Below are 13,369 nucleotides of genomic sequence, written 5' to 3' on the forward strand. Positions count from 1 at the left end.
GCCTGCCGGCCAGGCCTCCAGCCAGCCCGGCTCCCTGGGTGCGGGCAGTGCGGGCCGGGGCGACCGGACACCGCCTCCCGAAGCTACCCGTGAGCAGGAAAAGTGTCACCTCCGCAGGCCTGTCCTGGAACCCTGCCTGGCCGGGCCCGGGTCTGCGCTCTTGCTGCTGGTTCAAACTTTGCCCTCAGGCCACAAGGGGATTTTATTCTTGCACGAGCTGCTTGATCTTAAAAACCGGGCCTCTGTACTGGCCCTCGCTTCCCCTCCTGCTGTTTGATCTGGGGATACTTTCTTTCACAATGGCAGAGGTTTCAGGAGTGGGTAGGTCGGGGAATGAAGCCTAGATATGAATGAAGAGGACCAGAATGGGGTTTTTGATCCCCCTTTAGGAGCCCAGGAGGGAATGAAGTCGAGTGCATTGGTTCAGAATGAAGGCAGGAAATGCTACTGCTCCCCATTGCAGAGAAACAGCGTTTATTTCTCGAGCAATCTCGCCCAGGCCTGGTTTCTGCTCTCCTCCCCACTGATTTTTTTCATTGGTGGGAGGAGGTGCTGCTCTCCCCACAACCATGCGCAGGGGAACCGCAATCTCTAGTAGTTCTTGGCCTTTTGGGGCCTGAGAGTGATTCTTAGGTTGGTGCTGTGCGGCCTGTTCCAACCCCAGATGGCCGGTTGGGAGCAAGCAGTTCTGTGGGAAGGGGAATGTGTGTTGTTGACGGAAGCATTCATTACATTGGCTGCTGGCACTTCTGGGGGTGGGGAGGTTCTGCTCTGTGGTGTAGGCCTTGTCAGGCTGCATCTTACTGCGGTGGCTGGGTTGTACTGTGGTTGAGTTTGTTGAAACGCTGTTTGGGTCCCTTTCTCCCCTCTTTGCGTGTTAGCACCTGCACAGTATGTGCCACTGGAACCCAGGAAACCCCTACTGAAATGTCAGCAGAGCGGTACCATTTTACAACTTTTCTTAGTAGTGTTAAATATGTCACACTAGGCTACATCTGCTTGTTTAAGAAGTTAGGATTAGACAATTTCTGGAAAGTTACCCTATGGGTTAATTGTTAACTTATAGGAGTCAACCTTTTGTATCCTCTTGGAGATTGAATCGTTACATTTAATTCAGATGTGTTTAATATTTTACTGATTAGAAGAATGAAATAAGAGGACTGGCTTAAAATCAGTATTTTGGGAAACAACTTTAAAGAAAATGATCCCCCCCCCCCGCTTTTAAACAAATGAGAAAACTGAGCTAGTGAACCCTAAGTCACACAGCAATTTAGTCATGTAACCAGAACTAGAAAACCAGGACTCCTGATGCCTAGTCTGGACTTTCCACTACATCATGTTGTTTTAGAAGGGTTTTTTTCTTACTTGTTATTGATTTATTTCAAAAAGTGGTGCAAAAGGAATAATCACTTCTTTTTTTTACACCAAAACTTGATGTAATTAGAGTGTGAGATTTTAAGGCAGCACTAATTTTTGTGTATTTTCAATTTAGGAAAATCTCTAGCTCTTTAAATGTTACATTATCTGCAAATGAAAAAAAAATTAAAATTTCACTGGTTTATTTTCATTTGCTATGTAATCTCTGTCAGAAAGGAAGTAGTTGTATTACGTTTTACATACCAGACACATTAACCTTAGGCAGGAAGGAATTTACATTTAAACACGAGTACACTGACTAATTGCTCTATGCTTACCTGTAATGTTTACTGGTTTCAAAAAAATGAAAGATGTGAAAGAACACATTGAGAAAGATAGCCTTGCTTTCTGGTTAGCATAAGTGGATTGCTGAATAACCCATCAGTATTCAGTGCTCAACATCTTCATGTCATCTATTATTAATCATCTTTACCTTTTGAATTTGTCATTTAAAACCAGAGTCTTGTGCTATGAAATTATTGTGAAGATTAACTTTAATATTTGAAGTCTCCAGTGACTTGAGAATAAAGTATTTAAAAAAGAATATTTAAAATTTTTTGAACAGTCCTTTTTTTGTTATTTGCTGACTGTGCAGCTTTTTGTAGTTTAAAATAATAGCGAAATACATTATCTCATTAAAAAAAATCAGCAATAACATTTACAAGTCAGACCAAATTTGTTAGGGCAGAAGTGTATTCAGAGCCCTATCTAAGAGTTCAAGGAATGAAGCAGAAGTAGTTACAGTCCCAGTTCTGGAGGAGCTGCATTCCTTCTTTGACTCAACAAATATATATTGAGTAAGTAAATGTCGAGGTCAAAGTCAGGGTTGATGCCTACCTGCAAGGAGCTTTACTATGTCTCACAAGGGAAACAAGTAAACTGATGAGTAAGTCAGTACTTCAGAGTGATGTATAAGATACTGAATGTCACAGTGGAAAATGTCTTGGCTTTGTAGTCAGCACACCAGAGTTCAAACTCATTTGGTCACTTAGGACAAGTTTTGTTCTTGTTTTTTCTTTTTTTTAACTTCCTGTGGTAGAATTGGTTTTCTCTATTCTAAAATAGGGATACCGTCTTATGGGATGATTTTGTGGATTAGAAGGACCATATGTAAATATATAGATGATATTATTTTTTTTGCAAAAGTTTAGGAGATTAAGAGAGGATGAGTTAGGGGCGCCTGAGTGGCGCAGTTGTTAAGCGTCTGCCTTAGGCTCAAGGCGTGATCCCAGCGTTTTGGGATCGAGTCCCACATCTGGCTCCTCCGCTAGGAGCCTGCTTCTTCCTCTCCCACTCCCCCTGCTTGTGTTCCCTCTCTCGCTGGCTGTCTCTCTCTGTCAAATGAATAAATAAAATCTTAAAAAAAAAAAAAAAAGAGAGGATGAGTTAATGTTTTTTTAGGGTGGGTGATACGTGAATATTTAAGATTAGTATACTCCCAGGTTGTGAGAGGAATGAAACAGCTTGGAAAGTTGGGGGCCTACTAGTAGTTTGTTGTGGAGCAAGGAGGGTTTCTGCTTGGGTTCTCAAATTTAGGTATGTATTAGAAACATTGTGGAGATTACAAATACTACTAGCCCGCATTCCTAGATAATATTCAGTGGGTCCAAGATGGAACCTGGGTATTTCTATTTTTAGCAAGCTTAACAGGAGACTTTAACATATATGAAGTTTACTGTTTTCTGATAGGGTAATCCTGAAACACAATTTGAAATGTTTATGTGTTTCCGTTCAATCTTGGGTGTATATTTTTTTTTTTTTTTATTTTATTTATTTATTTGACAGAGATAGAGACAGCCAGCGAGAGAGGGAACACAAGCAGGGGGAATGGGAGAGGAAGAAGCAGGCTCTTAGAGGAGGAGCCTGATGTGGGGCTCGATCCCAGAACGCCGGGATCACGCCCTGAGCCGAAGGCAGACGCTTAACCGCTGTGCCACCCAGGCGCCCCTTGGGTGTATATTTTGTGAGTTAAGGTTAAATTAAAACAAAGGGGTTTTGTTTTATATAATATATATTATTCTAGGAGAATAATAATTATATATATATAATTCTGGGAGATTAGGCCTCATGCCTATGTAGTTTTCTATAATTTTTATAACATCTAGTGTACAGATCACCGAATACTTATTGATTAATTATAATTGCTAACTCTTTTATTCCTCAGGAGCTCATTTAGTATTTCTCATTTCTCAATCAGGTTGTTAAAATCTTCGGTTTCTGATGCAGGTTGTATTTGGACTTAGGTCTTCGTTTATTTGAACAAAATGGTTTAAGTCAGATGCTGAATACAGGTAGTAACAGTAGCTGTCCAACAGTTACATTGTTTCTGTTCTAAATTCTTAAATAGGTTTCCCGGGAGAGGTGCTTAGATGGATCATTGTTTTGATGAAGGCCTGAATTAAGGCAGCACTGGTGGGAAGTTAGGGCTGAGAATGTATTTCGCCTTGAGTACGGAAAGAGAAAAAAAGGTTAATATTTATGGGATTTGGAATATACAAAGCAGAGAAGGCAACCTTGTCTAGTATAGCAGAAAAAGGTGAGTATAAGAGTGTGTGTCATATAGGATAAACTAATGTATAGGAGGAGATTTAGAAGAATCTAGCAGATTGTTATTCTTAGCTTTTAGGCAGATTTCTTAGCCAATATGAGCCTTAATGTCTAGATTTGTAAAATGGGCTTACTCAAGGATTTCATAGAATAATGCTATAATGTATGCACAGCACTTGGAATACCTACCACTTCTGAAGTGTTCTGTTTGGAGAAGCATGTGGAAGAAGGTAAAGAAGATTTTTTTAAAATTTTTGTTTAAGTGTTAGATTCAACAGTTTCAGTGAACTGATTTGGTCATTTTAGAGACTGATTCAAAGTTGAGGTATAAAAGAGCAGGTAGAGGTAATTAATTGAAAGTTAATCTCCCTAGGAGTTTATAGAACCCTACATTAGTGTAGAGGTCACTTTCACTGTAAAGATTTTGGAAGCAAAACAAGTTCATACGTTCTTGTCCATAGTAGTATATATCATTAACTGTAAATGTAACTCTTATTGGTATATGACTGAGCAATCTAGTACTTTTAAGTGATTATGTATTATTTAGTAATTAGAAGATGTTTAGTGTATTTAACTCTATTCATAAATATACTATAACAGAAATATATCCTGTTTTTATTTATCATATCTACCATATCAGTATTCTTTTTTTTTTTTTTAAGATTTTATTTATTTATTTGACAGAGATAGAGACAGCCAGCGAGAGAGGGAACACAAGCAGGGGGAGTGGGAGAGGAAGAAGCAGGCTCATAGTGGAGGAGCCTGACGTGGGGCTCGATCCCGTAACGCCGGGATCACGCCCTGAGCCGAAGGCAGACACTCAACTGCTGTGCCACCCAGGCGCCCCTATATCAGTATTCTTAGTAGTGGAGGATTAATGACTAGAATATCAATATAGGAGCATGAAATTAATTAGAAAACATTAGTTTCACTTTCAAGTTAATGTGTTATAGAGGAATTGTGACCCTTTTTTAAAGAGATCAAATAATTGGGTTTATTTTTATTTATTTATTTTTAAGATTTTATTTATTTATTTGACAGAGAGAGACAGCCAGTGAGAGAGGGAACACAAGCAAGGGGGTGGGAGAGGAAGAAGCAGGCTCCTAGCAGAGAAGCCTGATGTGGGGCTCTATCCCAGAATGCTGGGATCACGCCCTGAGCCGAAGGCAGACGCTGAATGACTGCGCCACCCAGGCGCCCCAATAATTGGGTTTAGAGTAATATTGAAGAGGCAAATCTAGAAAAGCCCCCTTTAGAAAATGGAATCAAATGAAACACTTACAGTAACTTCATAGTTCAATTGCTATGGCTTTCTGTTAGTTTCCTTGGTTTCTCAGTTTCCTTGGTCCCTTGGTTCCTCTGCCATAGTGATTTTTTAAACTTATTTTTAACGTGATTTGAAAATTACTATACAAATCTGTCTTCGTAAAAAGGGTGTTCATTAAACACCAGATATATTCAAACAAAATGGAAATATGAAAGATATGTAGGAGTATAAAATGCTGTTAAAAACAATGTGAGGAGATCAAAATTATCGTAAGCCAAACATACAGTAAGTAACCTTTGGACAATGAAATGTTTTTCAAGTTTCATTTTAAAGGTAAATTTTATATTAGATTTGGAGAAGCTAAAACTATCTAGTATTTTTAATTATTAAGATAGAGGTGAAGTTGTTTATTTATCATGTCTTTAGTTCCAAAATAAAAATTTTTAAGTGAAATTGTCCCTCCAGTATGATGAATACTTTTGTCGCCATAAAATATTAGAAGTACTTAAATACCTAAGAAATTTTCATTATAGTAAAGGAGCTGGTTGATTTGTATGTAATGCATAAAGCCAGTTAGAAACTCAGATGATTTCCTCTGTTTTTATTAACGAAATGTCATCATGATCAAATACTGAGGACTTACTGACAACATAACATCCTGTCAGTATCTTGGAATACATGAAAGGAGTAAGGAAGATTTAGTCCTTACACCTTAGCTGGGGAAGGCAAAAATCATGCACAGAAAGATATGTTTCACAAGCCAGCACATAATTGATTTAAATAATAAAGAGGAAAGATAGATAGATTACAGTGGAATTTGGTACATCATTGTGGGGCTTGAACATGAGGACCTTAAATGCCCTTAAATGGTCAGGAACAAGGAAGCAGCTCAGTTGAAGTAGAGGGACATGTGTAAGTAAGTTTAGAGTAGAAAATTTGCATAGAGTATTAGGAAATATTAAATAGACTGGCTTGGCTAGAAATGAGAATGGTATTTGCTTGAGAACATAACAAATGATAAGTTTGAAGGGTAAATTGAGGCCAGATTTTGGAAGACCTTGACCGCCAACTTAGAGGTTGAGGTTTAGTCCTTAAGTAGTAGGGGTCAAAAGATTTTTGATTCAAAAACTGTTAGGCTGGAAGAGTCTAAAGATGGGAAAAACTAGAAATTACATTCATAATGGAAATAATTCAGTAATGGTTTAAAGTTTAGTAAACATTTTCATATTCATTATCTCAGCTGACCTGGCCTGGCTAAGGAACCTGAATTGTAGCAGCATCTGGAACAAAAGGGTTATGAGGTATAGTAAATCCATGGTCTTTGTGCACATGGTAGACACCACCTGTCACTCCTAGCATTTTTTCCTATGTTCAGGTGCGGTCTCTGAATACTCAGCATATCCCTACAGGCAGCCACTACCAATCAGTCCAGGTTCACATAGATGAAATCTAGTTGCTATTCCAAGGCTATATAGTAGAAATGTTGTGAAGAAAAAATTAGCAATATTTAGTTGGCTGTGTGAATTCCAGATGACAACAGAAACTCCTGATAGTAATGGCAAGGTAGTAGGAATTTTAAGAGTAGAGCTTTTGGCATCCTTTGCAGAGTGTTGATTATTGAGGCCTTGGGAGTGAATTCAGTCTATGAAGGGGTTGGTGCAGGTCAGGACTACAGAGGGAGGTAGTCTAACCCATATTTGACTTGGCCAGTATTTGAGAAGGGTGGATTTCAGTGAGGAGTTGAAGGGGGAGAAAGATGTTCTCTTTAAGTTATCTGAAAAATGGTATTATACATGCTGTTCTGCAACTTAATTTTTTCACTTATATTAATATATTTTTCATATATTTCCATGTTCATTTATATCTGTTGCATACCTTTATTACTACATCCTCTATTTTGTGAGTTTCTGGTAACTTATTATAAGTATTGATAGGTGCATTAGTTTTCTGGGGCTACCGTAATGAAGTATCACAAATGGGTAGCTTAAAGGCAAATTTATTCTTGCTCACTTTGGAGGCTACCAGTCAGAAATCAAGGTGTTAGCAGGGTTGGTTCCTTCTGGAGGCCCTGAGAGAATTTGTGCCATGCCTCTCTCCTAGCTTCTGGCATTGCTGGCAATCCTTGATGATCCTTGGCTTAGATACTCATGACTGTAATCTCTACCTATGTAATCACATGGTGTTTTCTACCTCTCTGTTTTCTCTTAAAAGGACACCAGTCATTGCATTAATGTCAGCCCTAATGACCTCATTTTAACGTGGTTATGTTTGCAAAGCCACTCTTTCAAACTAAGGTCCATTTGCAGATACAGGTGTTAGAACTTCAGTATATCTTTTAAGAAGACATAATTCAGTCCTGAACAATAGGTATTTTTTACTTTCCAAATTTTTGCCTTTAGAAAAAGTGCTATAGGGACACGTGGGGGGCTCAGTCGGCTAAGCGTCTACCTTCCGCTCAGGTCGTGATCCCAGGGTCCTGAGATCAAGTCCTACATTGGGCTCCTTGTTCAGCGGGGAGCCTGCTTCTCCCTCTGCCTCCTGCTCCCCCTGCTTGAGCACACGCACGCTCTCTCTCTCTCTTTCTCTGACAAATAAATCTTTAAAAAAAAAAGTGCTAGAGTGAACATCCAAATATTTATTTTTATATATCCTTTCTAAACTAATTCTGTAAAATGAATTCTAAGAAATGAAGTCAAAGGGCACAGACATTAAAAATATTGGGGTGCCTGTGTGTCAAGCACGTGCCTTTGGCTCAGGTCATGATCCCAGGGTCCTGGGATCGAGCTCCACATCAGGCTACCTGCTCAGTGGGGTTCTCCCTCTCTCTCTGCCTGCTGCTCCCCTTGCTTGTTGTCTCTCTGTCAGATGAATAAATAAAATCTTAAAAAAAAAATAATAATATATACAGCTGGATTGTCTTCCAAAGCAGCTGTTTCTAAACTCCATGTATTCTCATCAACACTAGGATTTCAGAATCATTTCCATTTTGACAGTTTTACTGGTCAAAAAAAATCTTGTTTGATTTGTAGTTTTTAGTAAAGTTAAATATCTTTTCATGTCTGTTTGTTATTGATATTTCTTCTCTGAATTATTTGTTCTTTAGACCTTTTTTTTTCCCTTGGTTATTTGGAGAACTCCTTAGGGATAGTTACTGTATATTACAGTATTTTTTTGGCAGTTTGTCATGTATCTTTTAACAGAAGTATATTTGGTGTTTCTGGTCATTGCATGGGATTTGAAGTTAGATATAATAGTCTTTAATTATATCAAGTTTTTATTTAATACTGCCCTAGCTTAGAATTGCAAAAATATTTACTAAATTTTCTTAGTACTTTTATGGTTATATTTTGAACATTTTATCTTTGATCTTTCTAGAAATGACTTTGGAAAATGAGTATAGTAGAAATCCAGCTTTATTTTTATAAATGGCTAGTTGTCCCAATACCATATATTGAACAATTTTTTTCTCTCATCTATTTGAAATGCAACCTTTATTATTTACTAAATTTTCAGATATACTTACTTACATGCGTTTCTTCATTCTCTTCTATTTATTTTATTTGTTTATTTCTTTGCCTGTTACAGAATTTTTAATGAATGTAGCTTTATAATGACGGTACAGTTTGGTTATCATTAAGTCCCTCATTACTCTCCTTTTCAACATCTTCTGGCTATTTTTATGTGCTGTGCTTTGTATTTTTTCAAGACTTAACTCCCACCTCTGTCCCTCACCAGAAAATACTTGCTTTGATTTGGAATAGCATTGAATTTGTAGATTAATTTAGGAAGAATTGACATATTGTGGCTTCGCATTGGAAAATAAGTCTCTTTTATTTACTATTTAGGTCTTATTTCATTCTGTAGTTTTATAGTTTTCTTATATCTATTAACCATTTAAAGATGTTTTAGAGTGCAAAAGTAATATACACTTATTTGTTCAAAACATACACACAGTGTACTATGCAGCGTCAAAAGTTAAAATACCCTTTCACACCTCTAAGCCTCCAATACAATTAGGATTCACATAAAACTCTTCTTAATAGTTTGATGTGACTGTTTCCCTTTTTTTTCTTTACTTTTATGTGTATTCAATGCTATAAATCTCTCTCTAAGCACTGCTTCTGCTGCATGCCACAAATTTTGGTAAGTTATATTTTCATTTTCATTTAATTCCAAATTATTTTATAAATTTCTCAAGACTTGGGGTATCTGGGTGGCTCAGTTGTTTAAGCATCGCCTTTGATTTGGGTCATGGTCCCAGGGTCCTGGGATCAAACCCTGTGTCAGGCTTCCTGCTCAGCAGGGAGTCTGCTTCTCCCTCTCCCTCTGCCCTCTCTCTCTCTCTCTCAAATAAATAAATAAATAAATAAATAAATACAATTTCTCAAGACCTTTTTAACCCCTATGTTATTTAACAGTATGTTTAGCTCCAAATATTTTGAAAATTTCTTTTATTGATTTCTACATTGTTGTCTGAGAACATACTTTGCATGATTTCTGTTCTTTTATTTTTTATTTTTTTTAGAGATTTTATTTACTTATTTGAGAGAAAAAGCCTGGGGGGGGGCAGGGAGAGGAGAGGCAGAGGGAGAGGGAAAAGCAGACTCCCTGCTGAGCAGGGAGCCCTATGTGGGGCTCGATCCCAGGACCTGGGGATCATGGCCTGAGCCAAAGGCAGATGCTTAACTGATTGAGCCACCTAAGCACCCCTCTCTTCTTTTAAATTTAAGTTGTGTTTTATGGCCCAGAATAGTGTCTCTCTTGGTGATTATTCCATGTGGACCTGAGAAGAATGTGTATTTTGCTGTTGTTGAATGAAGTATTCTATCAATGTGAACTAGATCCAGCTTATCAAAGAATTATTGAATCCTCACTGATTTTCTGCCTGCTAGATCTGTCAATTATTGATTGAATAGTGTTGGAGTCTCCAGCTTAAGTAGTGGATTCATCTGTTTCTTCTTGCAGTTCTGTCTGCTTTTGCCTCATGTATTTTGATGCTCTGTTGTTAAATGCAAACATATATTAAGTATTGTTACATCTTCCTGGAGAAATGGTCTTCTTATCATTATGTAATGTCCCTCTTTATTCCCGATCATTTTCTTTGCTCTGAAGAATGCTTTGCCAAAAATTAATATAGCTACTCCCAACTTTCTTTCATTTTATGTTAGCATAGTATATTTTTTCTCTCTTTGCTTTTAATTATCTGTGTCTTTATAATTAAAATGTGTTTTTTGGTAAACAACTTATATTGGCTCTATTTTTTAATCCACTCTGACGGTCGCTGTCTTTTAATTAGTACAGACCATTTACATTTAAAGTGATTATGGATATAATTGGATTAATGTCTACTATATTGTTGTTTTCTATTTGTTGCCCTTGTTTCTTTTTTTCTCTTCCAGTCTTTTTCTGCTTTGTTTGTTGTTATTTTTTTTAAGATTTTATTTATTTATTTTAGAGAGAGAGGGAGCATGTGCACATGTGAGCAATGGCGAGGGGTATAGGAAGAGGGAGAGGGAGAGAGAATCTGAAGCAGTCTCTGGGCTCAGCTCGGAGCCCAATGTGGGGCTTGATAGTAGGACTGCAAGATCATGCCCTGAGCTGAAACCAAGAGTCAGGGGCTTAACTGACTGAGCTACCGAGGCACCCCAGTCTTTGTTTGGTTTTAATTGCACATTTTATATGATTCCATTTTCTTTTCCTCTCAGCATATTAATTATATTTCTTAAAACAATTTTTTAGTGACTTCCCTACGTCCTGCAATATACATTTACAGTCAATCTATGTCCAGTTTCAGATAACACTATATTGCCTCATGGGTAGTATAAGTACCTTATAACAGAGTACTCCCAATCCCCCCATGTCTATAAGCCATAATCACTGAGTACATTGTTGCTGTTAACATGTTAGAGCAATTAAAAATAAGAAAAATAAAAGAAATTAAATAAAAGAAAAGAAAAATAAAATTCTTTCTCTAACACTTTTTTCTTTCAAGTATATTCATGTTTCTGACTTACATCATTTGTTTCACTCTAAAGAATTTTTAGTACTTCTTGCAAGTAGCCTTCTTCTCTAGTGGGAACAAGTTCAATTTCTGTTTATCTTAAAAAGTACTTATCCACTTTTGAGGATAATTTTGCTGGATATAGAATTGTAGATTGGTGTGTTTTTCTTTTAGCACTTTAAATATCTTATGCCACTCTCTTGTTTGTGTGGCTTCTGAAGAGACATTTAATGTAATTCTTACTTACCATAGGAGGAGAAAATTCCTCCAATAGGAATTCTTAGGTTTACTTAAACGTGTACTAAATGAATCTTTAATTTTTCAAGCCTGTGTTTGATGCATCTAATGATTATGATCTTTTTCTTATTTTTTGGAGAACTCAAGAGAAGTTTCTGAAGCAGAAGTTATTTTAATTCTTTATTTGATTAAACATACTCTGAATAATCTTAATCTCACATTAAAAGACCTCAAAATAGTGTTCATAGTATGTAGCTAATCAGTTAACATTTACTGAATTTAACCATCAGGAATTCACTATTAGAACATGTGGAAATCAGGGAACTGGCTGTATGCATACACCCACCTATATACTGAAAGACTGTTAGTGCTACATTTTTATTTAATTTTTGTATTGCATCTTTCTTCCATGAGCTCAGACCAACCTGTTCATTTCTAAAAACAGAATTTTCCCACAGAATGCTAGGAAACAGTTTGAATAACTCAAAAAATTATGTAATATTCAGGTGTGAGACTTTGGGAAAAGGTCTTTGATAGCAGTCACGTGACTATTTAAAAAATGACTTTTCCTTTTCATTAAAAATATAGTGCTTATTACAAAGATTAAGACCTTCACTGTCTGATAACATAAGTGGTAGCCATTAGCCAGTGTCTTTTGAGCACTTGAATTATTATTAGTTCAAATTGAGACGTGCAGTAACTGTGAGATACACATTGGATTTCCAAGACTTAGTACAAAAAAGCATGCAAAATATTTCACTAAGATTTTAATATTGGGGTGCCTGGCTGGCTCAGTCAGAAGAGCATGTGACTCTTAATCTTGGGGTCATGAGTTCGAGCCTCACATTGGGTGTAGAGATCGCTTAAATAAATAGACTTAAAAAAAAGATTTTAATATTGATTATATGCTGAAATGATAGTTTAAGAAATATATTTGGTTAGGGGCGCCTGGGTGGCACAGCGGTTAAGCGTCTGCCTTTGGCTCAGGGCATGATCTTGGCGTTCTAGGATCGAGCCCCACATCAGGCTCTTCTGCTATGGGCCTGCTTCTTCCTCTCCCACTCCCCCTGCTTGTGTTCCCTCTCTCACTGGCTGTCTCTATCTCTGTCGAATAAATAAATAAAATCTTTAAAAAAAGAAAAAAAAAAGAAATATATTTGGTTAAATAAAATTTATTAAAACTAATTTCATCTACTTTTTATTTACATGTTGGCTACCAGAAAATTTGAAATTGCTTATGTAATTCACATTATATTTCTACTGGGCAGTGTAGACTTCAGCAGTTCACAAGGTAATAAAGATAAAAATGGAAAATCATCCATAAACCCCATCATCCAGAAATAACTCTTATTAATGTTTTTGTGTATATCCTTCTAGGTTTTGTTTTTCATGAATTATTGAATGATAAATAAAAACCTGTACTTACTCTCAGAAAACACCCCCAGACAAATATAGATATAAATTTTTTTATTGACATTGTTTCATGTCAGTAAGCATACTGTTTTCAGTAGATGCACACATTAGAGAAGATTGACCAATTTCCTAGAGATAGACAGTTAATTTTCTCTTTTTTTTAATTCTTCCTAACATTCTCCCTAACATTTGTATGTATATACATATATTCCATCTGTCTTCACAGACTTGATCTGTTATTTTACTATGATAATTTCAAAGACATAGAATTGTTTAAAGAGATAAGCACATTTAAAATTTGACTTTATATTGCCAAATTACACTGTCATCGTGCCTTTTATTATGATACTCTAGTGTATTCTTTGTAGTTCTTGAAAGTGCCCAATTGCTATGTAACCCTGCCCATGGGACCATTAATACTAAGTAACATTAAATGAATATAAATAGCAATAATTTTTTGAATTTAATTCCACAAAAATGTTCTGATT

General features: G+C 36.6%; 1 protein-coding gene across 2 annotated transcripts in view; it reads left to right on the forward strand.

Moving 5' to 3' along the window:
• Positions 1-13,369, forward strand: part of WASL (WASP like actin nucleation promoting factor) — a 64,160-nt gene that overhangs the window by 557 nt on the left and 50,234 nt on the right. The gene's annotated exons all lie outside the window — the stretch shown is intronic.

The sequence above is a fragment of the Ursus maritimus genome, unplaced genomic scaffold (genome assembly GCF_017311325.1).
Source record: "Ursus maritimus isolate PB19 unplaced genomic scaffold, ASM1731132v1 scaffold_3, whole genome shotgun sequence".
In the NCBI taxonomy this organism is placed as follows: domain Eukaryota; kingdom Metazoa; phylum Chordata; class Mammalia; order Carnivora; family Ursidae; genus Ursus; species Ursus maritimus.